Source organism: Anastrepha ludens, chromosome 2, assembly GCF_028408465.1.
Source record: "Anastrepha ludens isolate Willacy chromosome 2, idAnaLude1.1, whole genome shotgun sequence".
Lineage (NCBI taxonomy): Eukaryota > Metazoa > Arthropoda > Insecta > Diptera > Tephritidae > Anastrepha > Anastrepha ludens.
The window spans coordinates 42,333,240-42,350,395 of NC_071498.1; the positions used below are offsets into that span (position 1 = coordinate 42,333,240).

The 17,156-nt window shown below is 35.6% G+C and overlaps 1 protein-coding gene across 1 annotated transcript in view; it reads left to right on the forward strand.

Moving 5' to 3' along the window:
- The first annotated feature begins 3,287 nt into the window (after nt 1-3,287).
- The window catches only part of LOC128869677 (uncharacterized), a 118,116-nt gene continuing 104,247 nt past the window's right edge, over nt 3,288-17,156 (forward strand). The window contains exon 1 of the mRNA XM_054112290.1: nt 3,288-3,378. The gene's annotated coding sequence lies outside the window, so the exon portion shown is untranslated. The remainder of the gene's footprint in view (nt 3,379-17,156) is intronic.

The following is a 17,156-nucleotide window of genomic DNA, read 5'->3' on the forward strand; positions in this document are numbered from 1 at the left end:
ACTTCAAAACAAAAAATAAATAAAAATCAACTTTATCTTCCAGCCATACCTCATACCTTTTTCTATTACAAACCGCCTCCTTACACTTCGCCACCATCGTAATGCAGTAGAAAGTCGAAAACGAACTATACCGAGCCACAAATTTAATTAACTTGTTAAGATTTTCCCTGCAGGGCTTTAGAACATAGACCACATTTTTTACCTGTGTATATCCAATCATGGTAAGGATGAGGTAATGTGTGAACTATATGCAGCGTAAATTTGTTTATAAGCACGCACTATAATATGCATATAAATATGTGTATATGTTTTAGCTGTTGGGAAATATGCGGAGCATAACAGTCGTATAATTAGTTCTGCTTAAATTAATAAACAAACTTAAAAAAACACGAAAATTAAAAAACAAACACTGCGAGCCCATTGATATAAATATGTATAGGCGACGCAAAATTAATCACCCAATTTGGTTTTGAATAAATTTCCGTGCAGTCCTCTTGAAAAGGATTCCTCTTATTTCAGAACAAATTCTAAAGAAAAAGTACTCAAAAGAACCCGAATATAACATATCAAGCTTTGATAAAGTCCTTGGCATTTTCTCTTCTTGAAACTCATCTTTCTTGTCACATCAGAATCAAGACTTTGCCTCTGGCGTTGCGCTTTCTCATTCAGCGTTTTACACAATGCTTCCGCGAATAAGAAAATATCCCAGAAGGAGAACGAAAAATGCATGGATGTTAATTCTGTCCTCGGAATTTAGACAGAAATTATACCCGCCGTAGCCGAATGGGTTGGTGCATGACTACCATTCGGAATGCAGAGAGAACGTATGTTCGACTCTCGGTGAAACACCAAAAATAAGAAAAACATTTTCTAATAGCGGTCGCCCCTCGGCAAGCAATGACAAACCTCCGATCTTGGCCATGGAGTTTTTATGTTTGTTTTTCCTTTCACAATGTTTTTCTTCTTAATACCTCTTTTAATTTTGAAAACTTGAAAGTTAAAAAAAAAAATAAAAAAAAATAAATAATTGGCGCGTACACTTCTGTTAGGTGTTTGGCCGAGCTCCTCCTCCTATTTGGGGTGTGCGTCTAGATGTTATTCCACAAATGGAGGGACCTACAGTTTCAAGCCGACTCCGAACGGCAGATATTTTTATGAGGATCTTTTTCATGGCAGAAATACACTCGGAGGTTTGCCATTGCCTGCCGAGGGGCGACCGCTATTAGAAAAATGTTTTTATTAATTTTGCTTTCACCGAGATTCGAACCAACGACCTCTGTGAATTCCGAATGGTAATCACGCACCAACCCATTCGGCTACGGCGGCTGCCCTTGAAAGTTATAGAAATAAAAAATATACAAATTCATTAGCCCTGAACTTTTTAGCTTACTAAAGTGATCAAAGGTTTCACATAAATAGTAATTTATGGACTCTTTTGTAAATTTTCTGTAAAATTGAATAAACTGTTTTTTATAAGTAACCTGGTGCATTTAGGGTAAACTAAGACAGTTCTTCCAGCAAATATTGAGTGATTTCGACTTTTAGTGCATCACTGGAAAGGTAGTTTTTCACTTCTTGGTAAATAAACGCATTCGTGGTATTTTTTTCCTCCAATATGTTTCCTTTGATTCCAGAAATTATAACTTTTATAATAAAAATATTGATAGAATTGTGAAACATTATAATGCAGACCATTTAAGCTTTACACCTTCTATCACATGAGGGGATTTTTGGGAAATTTTTTTTAAAAAACATATTTAATTGATACCACCCTCGCTTTTTGAATTGATTCAGCTCACTTATATTCTGTCAAAAAAATATCGGGAATTGTTCTTTTAAAAAGCGTGCGTGTAATGTGTAATATGTCTAAATTTTTTTTGCTGGGATGTTGGTACAACTGTCCTCTATAGCGTCGCCGAGTTTGAGCGTGATCTGTCAATTATCTTATTTTCGGCATTTAATTACATCATAGGCTGGAAGGCGTGGAAGATTTGCCCCGATCTGGTCGCCCATCAACGTCTTCAAAGGATTAAAATGTCAAACGTCGACAAAGTCAAGGAAATGGTGCTGGAAAACCATCATTTAAGTTTGAGGTAGATAGCTCGTGAACTTAGCGTGTCTCAATTGGGCATGAGACGCGTGCTGCCCGACTCGTTCCAAGAGAGTTGAATTTCTTTCAAAAAATTCATTGGCTGAAGACATGTTTGAGCAAGTGAATTCGGACCCAACGTTTATCCAGCGCATCAAACAGACGATGAGACGTGGGTATATGAGTTTGGCATGCAAACCAGTCAACAGGCGGCTGAATGGCGCTATCCACATGAGCCAAAACCCAAAACACTACGTCAAAGTCGGTCAAAAGTGAAAGGCATGCTATTCTGTTTTTTTGATTATCATGGTTTTGTGCACTTGGAATTCGTTCCAAATGGTTCTACGGTAAATAAAGAATATTATTTGGAAGTTATGCGACGTTTGAGAGAGAACGTGCCTAGAAAGCGGCCCAATTTGTGGAAAGAAAACTCATGGATCGTGCACCATGATAATCCACCGTCTCACAAGGCTCATAATGTGAACGCTTTTTTGGCCAAAAAACTCGAAAAGTATCATCGAACAACCACCGTATTCACCGGATTTAGCCCCTTGAGACTTTTTTCTTTCCCCAAAACTTAAATTGTCACTAATTTTAGAATGTTGCGCATTGATGTCTCTTAAAAATAGTTTTGATTTTACACAAAAATTATTTATACATTTTTTTTTCAAATAAAACTTCATCACTGTCGCATGTGACATTTTTTTCTATCATGATATTTATGTTGCTTCTATTTCAGTTTACACAACAAGAGTAAAAATATTTTTAAATCAACAGAAGTATTCAATGCATTTCTTTTCATACATATGTATAACCACAACAAACTTAAAAAAATATGTAGCAGAATAAATTATTATATATTATTAAATTAAATAAAAATATATTTAAATACAATATAAGTAAGATTTTAGTGGGCAAAAGCCAGTGCGTTATAAATCCCTTTAAAAATATTTGTCAAAACAAATAAAAGTTTCTAAATAAGAAGCTGCGTTTACATGATTTTGCATTCGAATAAAATTTGTTTACATACATTAATTTTAATTGATTTCTTATGAAAATATGCTAAAACTACGTAATTTTATTTACTTTTAATATCTTGTCCGCCGTCGATCTTTTGGTATTATAAGTACATTTCTTATCCTTCTTGAATGCTACAAAGACCTTTAAAATATGTTTTTCTTTAGTTTCAGGTTGATGAAATAAATTAAACGCTTTTCTTACTTTTACGCATCATTCGATTTCCTCAAACTTGAGTGCTTACTCCCATCAAAAGCGTCATTCAAATGTAGGTGAGTAGCAAAATAAAAATATATCTGATACAGCAGTGCAGTGTGTGAATAGAGTAATGAGACGATATTGAAATACACTTTATTGTTGAAAAAATTAATGAGCTATAGTTCTACTTATTCGAAATTTTTTTAAAACTTGTGATGAAAATGTTTGAGATGTAAACGTTTTTTTTTATATTGCACAAAGTTTGAAACATCGATTTATATGGGTTTTTAAGAATATTTTTGAAATTTGTTATGAAAATGGTTTTTTCTTTCACGTACTTCTTTTTAATTTTCACAAAGGACATTTTATGTTATGACATTGCTATGAAAATTTATTTTTTTTTAATTTTTTTTTTCATGTTTACAATGTTTGAAACTTGCTTTTTATGGTTTTCGTAGGAGAATTAACTATGTTTTCATAAAAAATTATTAAAATTAATTTAATATTTGTTTTTCTTAATTTTTCAGGGTGAAATATATTTTTTAACAAACAATTTAAGTTTAAAATATTTTTTAGTTTTTTTTTTGCCATTATTGACATTGTCATACCTTCCACCACATTTCTGTTTTTTTTTGTTTTTTTTTTGTTTTGGTTTTTTGCATAAATATGCGCATTATTATGCTCAGTAGCCTTTGAAAGTTTCATGGTGGTATTCCCCTATAACCTTTCGGGTTATATTCGATTGCGTACAGCGATTTTGCACTGATTTTTCACTAATTCCGGTATGACTTTTCAATTTAACTTTAACTAACTTTCCTAATTTAAATTAGATAATCTTAAAGTAAAACGGGGTGTCGAGAAATGTATCACCACATCCGAAGATTTAAAATTTTTTTTGAATGGCGTTGTACTTTTATCATATTTGACACTTGTGTAAATCACAGTTGCAGAACAGACAAGCAATAAAGGTCAAAATAAAGATTTTCATCATTCAAAACCTTTTTTGTTTATGGACTTAGTAAAAAGTTTTCAACAACAAAATGGGATGATTAATTTTGCTCCACCTTGTAGAATGTGTACGCTTGTTCGTGGTCACATTTTCTTCAGCTGCTCAGCCTTGTGTCGGAATGATATGGAATGTTTGGAGCTAAGTTTGAAGCCACTAGAACTGAGCAACTTTAACGTTTGCTTAGGCTTTTAAATGGCTTAATGGAAATGAAAGGCTTCTTGCTCAGGTCACCTAGAAATCACTTCCGTCATTGTTTTCCTTTTTAAGTTATACCGCGAGTTAACGTCTTGAAATGGTAAATTTTTAGTGCTCATAAATCACTCATCACAAAAACCAATCAACTAAACAAAGAAACTTAAGCGAATGGAAATTGAATAATCATAGAAAAGTGGCTTACAATGGTTTCCATAACAGCTTGCCAACTTGCGAGGACTGGTAACCTTCTGTCTATTAAAGCTCTATGTATTTATTTTTTCTCTTTATGCTAAAAAAATGTGCTTGAAAAGTACTAAAATTTGTTTAGGAATGGCATAGCTGTCTGATATTCCAATAAATTGAGCACCTGAGGGCTCTCAGCGCACTACAACAAAGCATAACTAATTCACCATTCATTTTTAAAATGCTATAATTTATTCTTCATACAATCCATGCTGCAGGTAGACTAAGAATACTCAAGCATTTGTCCTAGGAATACTGTAGCCACTTAGTCTATGAAGACAGCAACAAAATAAAAGAACAACATTTAAGATAAAAACGCTCTCTTGAAAGGAGGAGCAGGTTAATGGCTAACTTTTATGCGAGAGCAGGTTACACTTCGGTAGTTTATTGCACTGCCCTTAGAAATGGAATTGTTAGTGAAAGGAATGGAGGAAATGCAAACTCAAAACCGCACAGTTGTATGTATGTATATACATACCCTGCAGGAAAATGAACTAGTGTCGCACTGGACTAGTGAATATAGAACGATTACCTTGGGCGATACAATCAAGACCTTTCAAAATTGATAAGGTTCCGGCACAGGATTATGGTAGAGGAGACAAAAAAAAACATTTGCATGTATCGACGATTTGAATTCAAAGTCTTCATCATTTTGCACAGTCACAGCCTTCAGTAAATCAGTAAAAGAAAGTATATGATTCTTACATTTTAGAGATATATGTTCCACATCTCTGCATCAAAATCAATAAGAAACATATTAGTGGAATATTTTAACCATTTAACTCCTCAATAGAGGGATGTTTTTTGTCCTTTAAAGCGTAAAAATACCCAAATAGAGAAATGAAATCGATTAAAATGTACTACAAATATATTTGCTGAAATTTAACTTGATTGCCAGAAATAAGTCAAAACGAAAAAAGTGTAAGAGTTTATTTAAAAGCCTACCGTCGCACATCCCATCGTCGAATTGCTTCATATTTGCACGCAATGGTAAATTCTTTATCAATTATCAGCTGACAACAAAAGAAATATTGTGGAAACAATTTTTTTTATTATAATCTGGTAGATGGTTCCAACGTAGAATCTCTCTTGCCAACAAGTGCTACTTTGGACTAAGTAGGCAACTGAGCAGTAAAGTCCTCTCTCGACGAACAAAACTAACACTCTACAAGACTCTCATCATGCCCGTCGTAACGTATGGCGCAGAAGCTTGGACGATGACAACATCCGATGAAGCGATGCTTGGAGTGTTCGAGAGAAAGATTCTGCGTAAGATTTTTGGACCTTTGCATGTTGGGAACGGCGAATATCGCAGACGATGGAACGATGAGCTGTATGAGCTTTACGACGACATAGACATAGCGCAGCGAATTAAGATCCAGCGGCTTCGTTGGCTGGGTCATGTCGTCCGAATGGATACAAACGCTCCGGTTTGAAAGTATTCGATGCGCTACCAGCTGGTGGTAGTAGAGGAAGAGGAAGGCCTCCTCTGCGTTGGAAAGATCAGGTGGAGAAGGACTTGGCTTCACTTGGTGTGTCCAATTGGCGCCGGTTAGCACGAGAAAGAAACGACTGGACTCGGCCAAAATCGCGTAAGCGGTTATCGCGCCAATTAAGAAGAAGAAGATGGTTAATGGTTAATGGTAGTAAAGGGTTAAGGTATGAGCCCTTAGCACTGCTACCATATTGATCTGTTGTGCACCCTACTATATGCTGTCTATTAACTGTTAAGTATGCTTATGAATTGTACACAGCTCCTTCTGAGGGAGTGATTGTAGGTCTTCAGCATTGTAGGTGTAAGCACGAACTTGTTTAAAAACGTTTTCCTTCTATTCGTCAACCCCGGACATTCGATGATGAGATGCTCTATAGACTCCTCATCTTCGCAGCAAAATCTACAGGTGCTGGTGTTAGTTATGCCTAATTTCTGTAAGTGTTTGTTGCTGGTGAAGTGACCCGTGAGGGTGCCTGTGAGAGTGTAAATGCTCTTTTTGTTTAACGTGAGGGCCATGCCAGCTCTTTAGCTTTTGAAACTTAAGAACTTTTTGGAGTGTCTAAGACCCTCTACGTTGTTCCAATGCTGATTTATTAGAGTTTTGGCCGAGTATTTTACTTTTTGTTTTAGGCTGTTTCTGTTAAATCCAAACATGGGACTAGGTCCGATGAAATTTACATCTGCCCCTTTTTTGGCTTGAAAGTCTGCCTTTTTGTTGCCGTCATATCGCTCATGTCCTGGTACCCAAATTAATTAGATCTTGTTTTTGGATGCCAGGTTATTGAGAGCCTTGTGGCATTCTAAGAGAGTTTTTGAGTTGTAGGTATAGCTTTGTAGCCTAAAGCTTTTAGAACTGATTGGCTGTGCGAGAGTTTTCTAATCTTTGCTCTTTTGGTTTCTATGTTGCTTGATGTTTGCTGCTTCCATTATTGCGTTTAATTCCGTTTGGAAGATGGTGATGTCCCTGGTGAGAATGAATGATTTGTGGATTCTGGGCCCCACTACTCCTGCTCCTACACCCTAAAGTGTTTTTGATCCATCATTCATCCATTTTGGGTTTGTTTTCCACTCGTTCCTCTCAGGAAAGGTAACTGTATATCCGTTTGTGAAACAGAGGGTTGGGTCAATGTGGTCTGAAACTTGAGCCATGCTTATGGTGTTTTTGATTTTATTTAGGATACTTAGGTGACCGTTGAGGTTGCCAAATTAGAAGTTTTCTTTCATGTGTAGCATGAGTGCTTGCGTAGCTGCTTCCTCTTGGATTGCTATATGAAGTGGTGGGAGATTAAGGAGTGCTGTTAGATAGTTTCAGCGTATTTAATTTTTCAATAGAGTATCCCGCAAATGTCCTCTACGGCTACGAGTTGCATGGTCCATTCGTTCAGTCCAGTTGCTTACTACTTTTTTTTAATTAATGGGAATTATAAATCTAAACGAGCCAAATCAGCAAACGATGGTCATTTGGCTTCAATTTTCGCACGAGGTGAGGGGCATGTAAGCTAATTCCGTAGTAAAATTTTCCACGTAGTCCAAAGACAAAGGTCAACAAGTTGAGAACGACACCAAATCGACATTTCGACGTCTTCTTCAACACTTCGCTCAACGAACTTCGCGAACAAAATAATTTTTTTTTTTTCAAAGAAAATTTGCATAATTTGGAAGCGTTGTTTGGCGCTAAACGAATTATCAGGACTTGCCAAATCTTACTGAATAGAAACATCATATTAATATTGTTTGCTATTCTCAGCTCTCAAACAATAGTTATCGAAATCGATAGTTCTCGCGTAGCTAAGCAAAACCAGATGTATATGGCTCTTACAGAACCAGCTTTTCTTTTATTTTTTCTATTAATCTCCTTGCTTACTTTAATCTAATCTAACCTTTCATTTTTATTTACAAAAACTGACGGCGACGTTACGCTCATTTTTCCAATTCAATCTGCGAAATCTTGCCTTCTATCAAGTTAGAGTATCAGAGAGGCTTGGAAGTCTTTCTTGCAGGTCGTGTAGATATAAAAAGAGGACACTCACGTTTATGGCCCAGTAATGCTGACTTATTTTAAATATTATCCAAAAAAAGAGACAACATGAATGACTTTTATCGAGTTTTATGCCGAAGGGCACACGTGTTTGCGTTAATTTTTTATTGTGTGGCTTGCCCATTTAAGCAAAAACATATGTATGAGTATGCGCATATACATACATATTTATATAGTTATCCGTACATCCCATAAGCTTATACGTATGTATGTATTTAAAAGCACGCCCGTGTAAATGTATTTCTGTGTCTGTTGTGTGCAGCTGTGTAAAAAGTTTGCAGGTAGAAATTAAAATGCAGTGAAAGGAGGTTAACCACAACATGGCAAATAGGGCATTGTGTACACATATATACTTATACAGTTATGGGCAGAAAAAAAGTACACTTCAAACAACAGAAAATAAAAATAATAATTTAAACTAACAATTTTTAAATTTTCCAAAAAAAGGCATGCTAATTATTTTTACAGAAGCAAAAAAAGTTTTAAATTAACTTTTCTTACTTTTGCCATTTGTCAAACATACAGATGTACAAATTTTACACGATAGAACAACGCGTTAAAGTTATTGAAATATATTATGAAAATAGTTGAACTTTAAAAAAAAACATATCGCAAAATTCGGATTTTTTTTTTGGTGGAAATGAACATCCGAATGAGTCGACAATTCAAAGGTTGGTAAAAAAATTTGAAGAAACTGTTTCTTTCGAGGATAGAAAAAGGACAGACAGACCAAAAACTGGACGTTTTATTCAAAATATTGCTTCTGTAGCGCAAAGTTTTGTTGAACCAACATCGAAATCTCAACGTTATCAACAATTAGGCACTCATGAATAGACTGTTAGGCGGATTTGACCTCCAGACTTCCTAATGGGGGACATTTGAATGATCTAACTTATCACATACAATATTTAAGGGCCGTATTTGGCATAAAAAGGGTGAGAACTGAAGAAATCCAAACTTGTACTCTTTAAACCAACATCTTGGCGCGTCTTTTGAAACATAAATAATTAAATTATTTAATTTCTTTTACACCAATCAACAACGTTATCTAAATCAGATTGAAGCTTTACAGAGTCTGCTATGCTTGCAATCACCAAGTAGATCTTTAAATCATCAGCATACAAAAGAAAATTTGCGTTATTAAAACAATTGGAAATATTATTAAACATTTTTTTTAAATAGGGGGCCAAGTATACTTAGCTGGGGAATACCAGAGGTCGCAATGAAATAAATGGAGACAGGACTTAATCCATTTTTAAAGAGTGAAGTGAAATCCTGAAGCTTTCAATTGGAAAATTAAAACTTTGTGACTAACCTCGTCAGGTGTTTTTAAATGCGTCTATACACAGTTCAACTTAAACTCGGTTTTGAAAAGCAGAAATATAATATTCATAAAATACTGCCAGTTGTGAAACCATGTTGGTTTACGGGAATTAAACTATTAATTGTAAAATAAATTTTATCTTTCACAATAAGCACAAATAATTTTGAAACCGACTATAACCTGGGGATTGGTTTATAAATAGAAGTATTTATTTACTGCCACTTTTGACAACGAGCATTAATGAAACTATTCCTTACCTAGTCTGCAGAATATAAATGAAATACACATCTGAGAAAATCTTTGTTATCTAGGCTACAAAGTACGAAATGGCCTAAGGTGTAGAGGTATGGTAGGTATATGAAGCGGAAAATGTGGTCTGTCTCACTCAATGTGACTACCAAATTCAGCTTGAACCAGGTTAAGTTAGGCTAGGCGCATCTAACGGAAAAACTTTTTTTTTTTGTCTTTTTGTGGTGGGTGAGGAGGGTTTAAAATGCCTTCGCACTTACAGCGACCGTCGTCAACTGCGTTGAATGGTGTAGCCACTAAAACAATTCCTCCTCCTCTTCTGGGGAGACTCCCTTCCCGGAACTACCTTGCATTACTTCGGTAAGGCCCAGAACGGTGTCCATTAAATAGATCAATACTATTCACCCACGTCTGGGTCCACCATATTTGTAGCCAGCTTGATGTTATAGGCTCATCTTCTAATGTCTCAGTGCCGTCATACCAGTGGCATGTGTGACATGCTCTCAGGTTCCTCTCACTTGGGCGTATGGATGTTATACGCTATCGAGGTTTCTTTTACATCTGCACCAAAGAAGGTGTTGCAATAATATTGTACCGTTTTATGCCGTCATAAGCACATGACTCGACCGCCTGTCGTCAGTTTGTAGACAGTCCACCTCCTATCGAGGGCTGAATAGTTTTTCCCTGCGTTTTGTGCTGCCATTCCGCGCATTACAGGTGCAGCATTATCCTCTTTGCAAAACTTTTAGCTGCGTTCCAACAGTCATGTGATGCACACATGTTATTGACTAAGCTGTCTGGGCTCAGTTGTTCACCCAAGACTAACTCAAGCATTCGGCGTTCTTCGTTGAAACGATCGCAGTAGAAGAACACGTGCTCCGCGCTTTCTATTGCATTGTTGCAGCTTGGACAGAACGAAGTGTTCTCCATGTGAAAACGATGGAGGTACTCCAAGAAACATCCGTGACCGCTCAATATTTGGGTTAAATAGTGGTCTACGTCACTGTGGCGCATTTAATGGAAAATCTCACAAATACTGCACAATGCTCCTTGTGAATGCCAAGAGGAGACAAATCCATCAAACTGAGAGTTTTTATTTACACACCTTTTTTCGTTCAAGTGCCCCTACTCTCTGAGCAACCATCACCACCTAACCTAACCTATTTACACACCATAACTAGATGTAGGATAACTGCAACAACCTAGAGCCCTGCAATAATGAATGCAATCGTCCTTTGTTGATGTTAACATCTCGCTATGGACTGAACAAGCTTCTCAGGTCATGCAAAAGCTAAGGTGAATTCATATTAGGAGTGAAAATAGTACAAATGAAGAAATCAAATCACCGCTTCTACGAGTAGTAAGCTGTAAGCTGTTGCCGTTAGCGAACAAAGTTAGTAACGAGGCTTTTATAAGGTGAAACAGAAAAAAAAAAATTATAATATCTCTTACTCATCTCATTTCCATCCTTCCTAGTATGTCAAATACGCTCAAGATGACGCTCAATGACAGAATGACAGCTGGTTTTATTTTTGAGTTCGCCTTCTTTCGGGGCATTAAGTAGATACTTCTACTTTTAATCTTAAGCTAGGTATGTAATTGAGTCTCTTAATATTTTGCCAAGTCGTACACAGATGTTTGCATCTAAAATTTCATGAACACCTGGTTATCCAGTTTTTTTTTGTGTTTTGACATGAGTCCTGATGTTGTACTACAAATGGAAAGAGGGGTTTTAAACCGTCTCCGGTCAATGGTTTCTCATTGTGAAAAAACTTGCCATTGCTTACCAAGTGAAGAGATAGAGAAACCCCTGTTTTATAGAAAAACCTCTATTATTTGATCATTCATGTTCAAAGCGAGTATCGCCTATAAACCTACAAAATTCATAGGGTTACAGCAGACCCGGTGGGCCCTATTACTGCGTTAATAAAAGTTTGAACTTTTCTATGAATACGAAGTTTTTGCGAATATTTTTGGTATACTTTCTCTTTTCTCAATAAAGCAAAGAGCAGAGATCTTTCCATGCTATTTCTGGCTTTTGATATTTCTTCATATTGTCACCTAGCAGTGATATGGAAATGGTCCAGTAATGTCGGCGGTATTAGGTTATTATTTCCAGATAATCAAACATTCATAGGCATTCGATAATGGCAGGCTCAAGAAATGGTTCGACAATGTGAGTCCTCTGCTCTAGCGTAGAGTTAAAGAAGTTGTTTGTTTCTCTAAGCAGAAACTAAATGACATCTTTAAACTATGACTAGCAAAGGTAGATTCAATGTGATGTCTTAATGAAAGACAAATACAATTTAAATGTTTACAAATCATGCTTCGGATAGTAGTTGGATAGTAACAAACTAAGTGAAACTGATTAGTTGTAGTGTCTGGATGGTAGTATTAGAAACACAGGATACTGCTTGGTAGAAAAATATCTGATACATTCAATATAGACTAGTTTACTGATTTGATGTTGATAGTTGTCATGTTGTGGATTTTTAACAGTCGAGTTCATTTTCATAGGAATTGAAGGTGTTATTGAGTAGTACTACAAAATGTCAAATCCAGCAAGATGGATACTCGCTTTCCATAACTGATCTCAAAATCTTTTCATCAAACATAAAACAATTATTCTGTATTAAGCAGCCACACAGGCAACCCTACTTCTCTCTAGGGAATCGGCTGGCATCCCGAAACCACACTCCTATGCGGTAGGCCAATCTTAAAATAACTTGGTTACAGAAACCTCAAGCGGCTATTTGTTTCTCTCTGGAAACATGGGAAAGTAGAGCATGAAGAATACTAAAAAATGCATTTTAAATAACTCTTGGGGAGACTTCTACATAATCATTACTTATCACAATAGGAGTCAGTTTCTAATTTAATTCAATTTGTTCCTACTCTTTTTGAGAGAACCACTCGTGGTAGTTTTTACTTCGCTAACTTTTAGACTGTTTTTAAGTTTGCTTCACGTTTTATATATGTAGTGGTCACACACCTGAATAGCAAAAAAAGTAAATTTATGTATCTCTTAATTTATATTTTTGATAGATTTAATACCTTTCAACACCACCAATCAGAAGATTACTGACACCCCCTCTGAAATAGTAATAACATGTTTCGGCAACTTCTGCCGTCAGGCATACATACATTTTTATAAACTTTTGCAATTTGTAAAATAACTATCAGCCTTCGAGAACTCTTTCCGTGCATTTCTTCCCACAAAGTTAGTAGCAAAGTATAGCTGTACACACTCAGCTATTTACTGTCTGAAATGCTGCGAATTTTAAATATGCAAGGTTATCAACACATTCCCTGAAACTAACTTCGTAATGTAGTTTGTTGGAGGAAGCAAATATAAAGACGGATGAAGGAACTTGAAGAGTGTTGGTAAAGTATTCTTGTGAAATGTGTAAAGAAATTTCTGTTTACTGCAGACATTTTTTACCTCCCACAACTTTCAACTACATACACCGCTTACTCGTGTAAAAAAATGAGTCAATTGTGCAGCATACAATTTTTATCACAGCCTTTGGGAAACGTGTATCTATACACACGTATGCATATATGTATTTGTAGTCGGAAATGCTTTTGGCTACATGGGGAATTTTCGCGAGCATAAAGTTGTTGAAGAAAATTTCAAAACGAAAACTCTCGATAAACTGTTGCAAAATAGAGGGAAGAAAATGAGATAGTGTAATTAAAAAATAATGAATGCGCACACATATTGACGGACATTATTTTGTTTGTGTATCTCTTCTACAGTTCGAAATACTATGCACCACTGATATTATTTGGAGATTACAGGCAATCTGGAACACAACACTTATTTGTAGGAGGCAATATTTTACTACCTGAGTTTACTAGTCTATGAATTTAACACTGTGCGGCAAATAAAGGGTTTTCCAATAACAGGTGTTATTTTGAATACTCCGCTATTTCGGTAGATGCCCCTTTTGAAGCTGTTATTTTTTGATATTTGACAAGTAGAAACTACGCTATTAATAAAAATGGAATGACACATGCTTAAACAATGCATTCAAATTATTTAAATTTACTATAAAAATTGTGAAAATTTGGCAGAGACGGTTCGTAAAACTCGAACATTTTTGGGTCATCGTGAAGCACCTTGTTGGATCGCAACACAGAAATTGGTGAAAAAATTCGAGCTGTTGAAATAAGTTAGTGATGTGAAGAATAAAAACCGTGCACGTCGCTCAAGAACAGCCGAAAATATTGCTGTTGTAGCCGAAAGTGTTAAAGAAATCTCAGGTTTGTTCACTCCTCGTCGTTCTTTGGAATTAGACATTCCACAAACGTCATTACATCGTATTTTGCATAAAGATTTGGATCTTAAGACTTATAAAGTCCAGTTAACACAAGAACTCAAGGCGGCCGATCATGAATAACGTCGTGTCTTTGCTGATTGGGTCGCTGAAATGCATGAAAATGATACGGAATTCCATCGAAAAATCATATTGAGTTATTGTTGAAAAGCCTCTCTCTATCCTGAACGTGTCAGTGTTTGGTGCGGTTTATGGTCCGGCGAAGTCATTGGATCTTACTTTTCCGAAAATGAAGCTGGAGCAACAGTTACGGTGAATGGATTGCGGTGTCCAGCGATTATTAACGATTTTTAATGGCCGGAATTAGATGGTGTTGATGTGGACAACGTTTATTTTCAACTAGATGGCGCTATGTGCCACACAAGCAACGAAACCATTGATATTTTACGGGAATAACACCTCTAATTGGAAAACCCTTTATTATATTTATTTAATTTTCTCAAAAACCATTACCGTTCTTACTGACTATTGACTTACAGCCAATATTAGTTTGACTGCATATAAAAGTAGATATCTTTTGTTAGCATTGCCAACTTAAGAAATGCGAAGAAAAATTTCATCGGTAATGTTTATAAGGGACGTAGCTATGAACCGCTTCTTTCTGGAGCTAATACTTTTTAATTGCCCTATTCGTAACCTTATGCTTTCCGTTTACCTTATCAGAGGGCCAATTTTAGTCGTAATGAATCGCTTGCACGTTGCATAAGGCCGTCTAACCATTTTTGTAAAAATTTAGATGTATTCTCTAACTCACGAGGGATTTTCAAGTCAAAACTTAATTTTCATATACACAATTTGAATTGTGACTACTGTATCTCACAGTTTTGCTTGCCATATATTGTATTATATTTAACCTTTAGTATCAGTAATCTATTTGAATTGTATTTTAACCCAGCATTCGTCGCCATTGGGTAAAAAATAGCACACAGGTACTAATTTTTTTACTACAAAATATCGCCACCTGACGCTTTAAGTACCTTTCTGCATAGAAAGAAAAGATGCGCTCCCTACGTAAAATTTAATATTTAAATTAACTATATATATATAATATATATATAATTGTCGCGTACACCTTTTTTGGTGTTTGGCCGAGCTCCTCCTCCTATTTGTGGTGTGCGTCTTGATGTCGTTCCACATTGTTCCACATGTTGAAATTAACTATACACCTATATTTTATGTGTACATTTTTACACGGTTGCGACACTTCGTGTTTGTATTCGCCTAGAGACAAACCCCGGGTTAAGGGGTTATATACGTCTAGTAGCGCCAAAAATGCGATAAGTGAAAAACTGTATTTAGAAGGGATAACAATAGAAATAAATATTAAAATTTTGTGCATTGTGTATTAGTACTTAAGCTTTAAAAAAATTTGATTCTAAGTTTTCTTTACAAAAATTAGTATATAAAAAATCACGTGGCTCAAAGTATAATGAAAAAAAGAGGTTGTCTGTAAAGTCGGTTTACTGACGATAGTTTAACGTGACAACGTCATTAGAAAATATTGATGGAATGGTTGCAATTTTCAAAACAAAATTTTAATTTTATTTGTTTGATAGATATTTTGTATGGATATAGAGGAGGAGGTAAATGGAATTGCAATGGAATAGGTCAAGTTACATTTACACAAACGTGAAAAATGACGAAACATTTATCAAATTCATGAAAGATATCTTCAATTTCGATTGTGCATCAGATGTTAATAAGTCAACAACACTAAGAGGCACCATCATCGATTTGCCTTTTTCAAGACACTTTACACTCGAAACACTCCCTTTCATTTCCTACTTTTTCTATCATCGTCCTATTCTCAACAGAGAAATGGTTCATTACCATGCACACAGCAAGAAAGCATATGCAAATACAAGTATGTGAATTTATATACATATGCGCATATACATACATACACATACATATATATGCTCACTCAAGTAGGACAGAGCCAGATGTCGAACGTTGCCGAACGCGGGGGCCGATTGTGCTCTTTGTCGTTCGTTCCGCGCTCTCGCTTGCAGTTCAAGCACATTAGCTTACATTTGCTTGCGTACGGAATAGATTCGTATGACTTGTATGCATCTTTACATATAGGTTTGTTCTTTTTGAAAATTGCGCGAAATTGTATATGTATATGCCTGTTTATATACATATATTAGTATACAACATATCTTATAAGGTATATGGTAAATATTACCATACATTTTTTCCTTCATATATAATAAAAAAATTAATAATAATAACATTAAAACAACTGGTATTATTAACAAACTTGGTTTTATTTTAAATTCTTCAAGTAAATCAAATCAATAATAATCAATAAGAAGGCATATGCAAATACAAATACGTGAATTTATATATGTACATATACATACATACATACATACATATATACGCTCACTTAAGTATGAGAGAGCAAGATGTCGAACGTTGCCGTTCGTTTGCTTTGTTCGTTCCGCGCTTTCGCTTGCAGTGCATTCAAGGTAACGACAAATGAGCAAGGTAACACTAATGAGCAAGGTAACGACAAATGAGCAAGGTAACACTAATGAGCAAGGTAACAACACATTTTTCCGTGCGTGCAGCCGGCTAAATCGAATTATAAGACGTTATCACGTCAAAAATCACGTGGCTCAAAGTATAATGAAAAAAAGAGGTTGTCTGTAAAGTCGGTTTACTGACGATAGTTTAACGTGACAACGTCATAAGAAAATATTGATGGAATGGTTGCAATTTTCAAAACAAAATTTTAATTTTATTTGTTTGATAGATATTTTGTATGGATATAGAGGAGGAGGTAAATGGAATCGTAATGGAATAGGTCAAGTTACATTTACACAAACGTGAAAAATGACGAAACCTTTATCAAATTCATGAAAGATATGTTCAATTTCGATTGTGCATCAGACTTTAATAAGTCAACACCACTAAGAGACAACATCATCAATTTGCCTTTTTCAAGGCACTT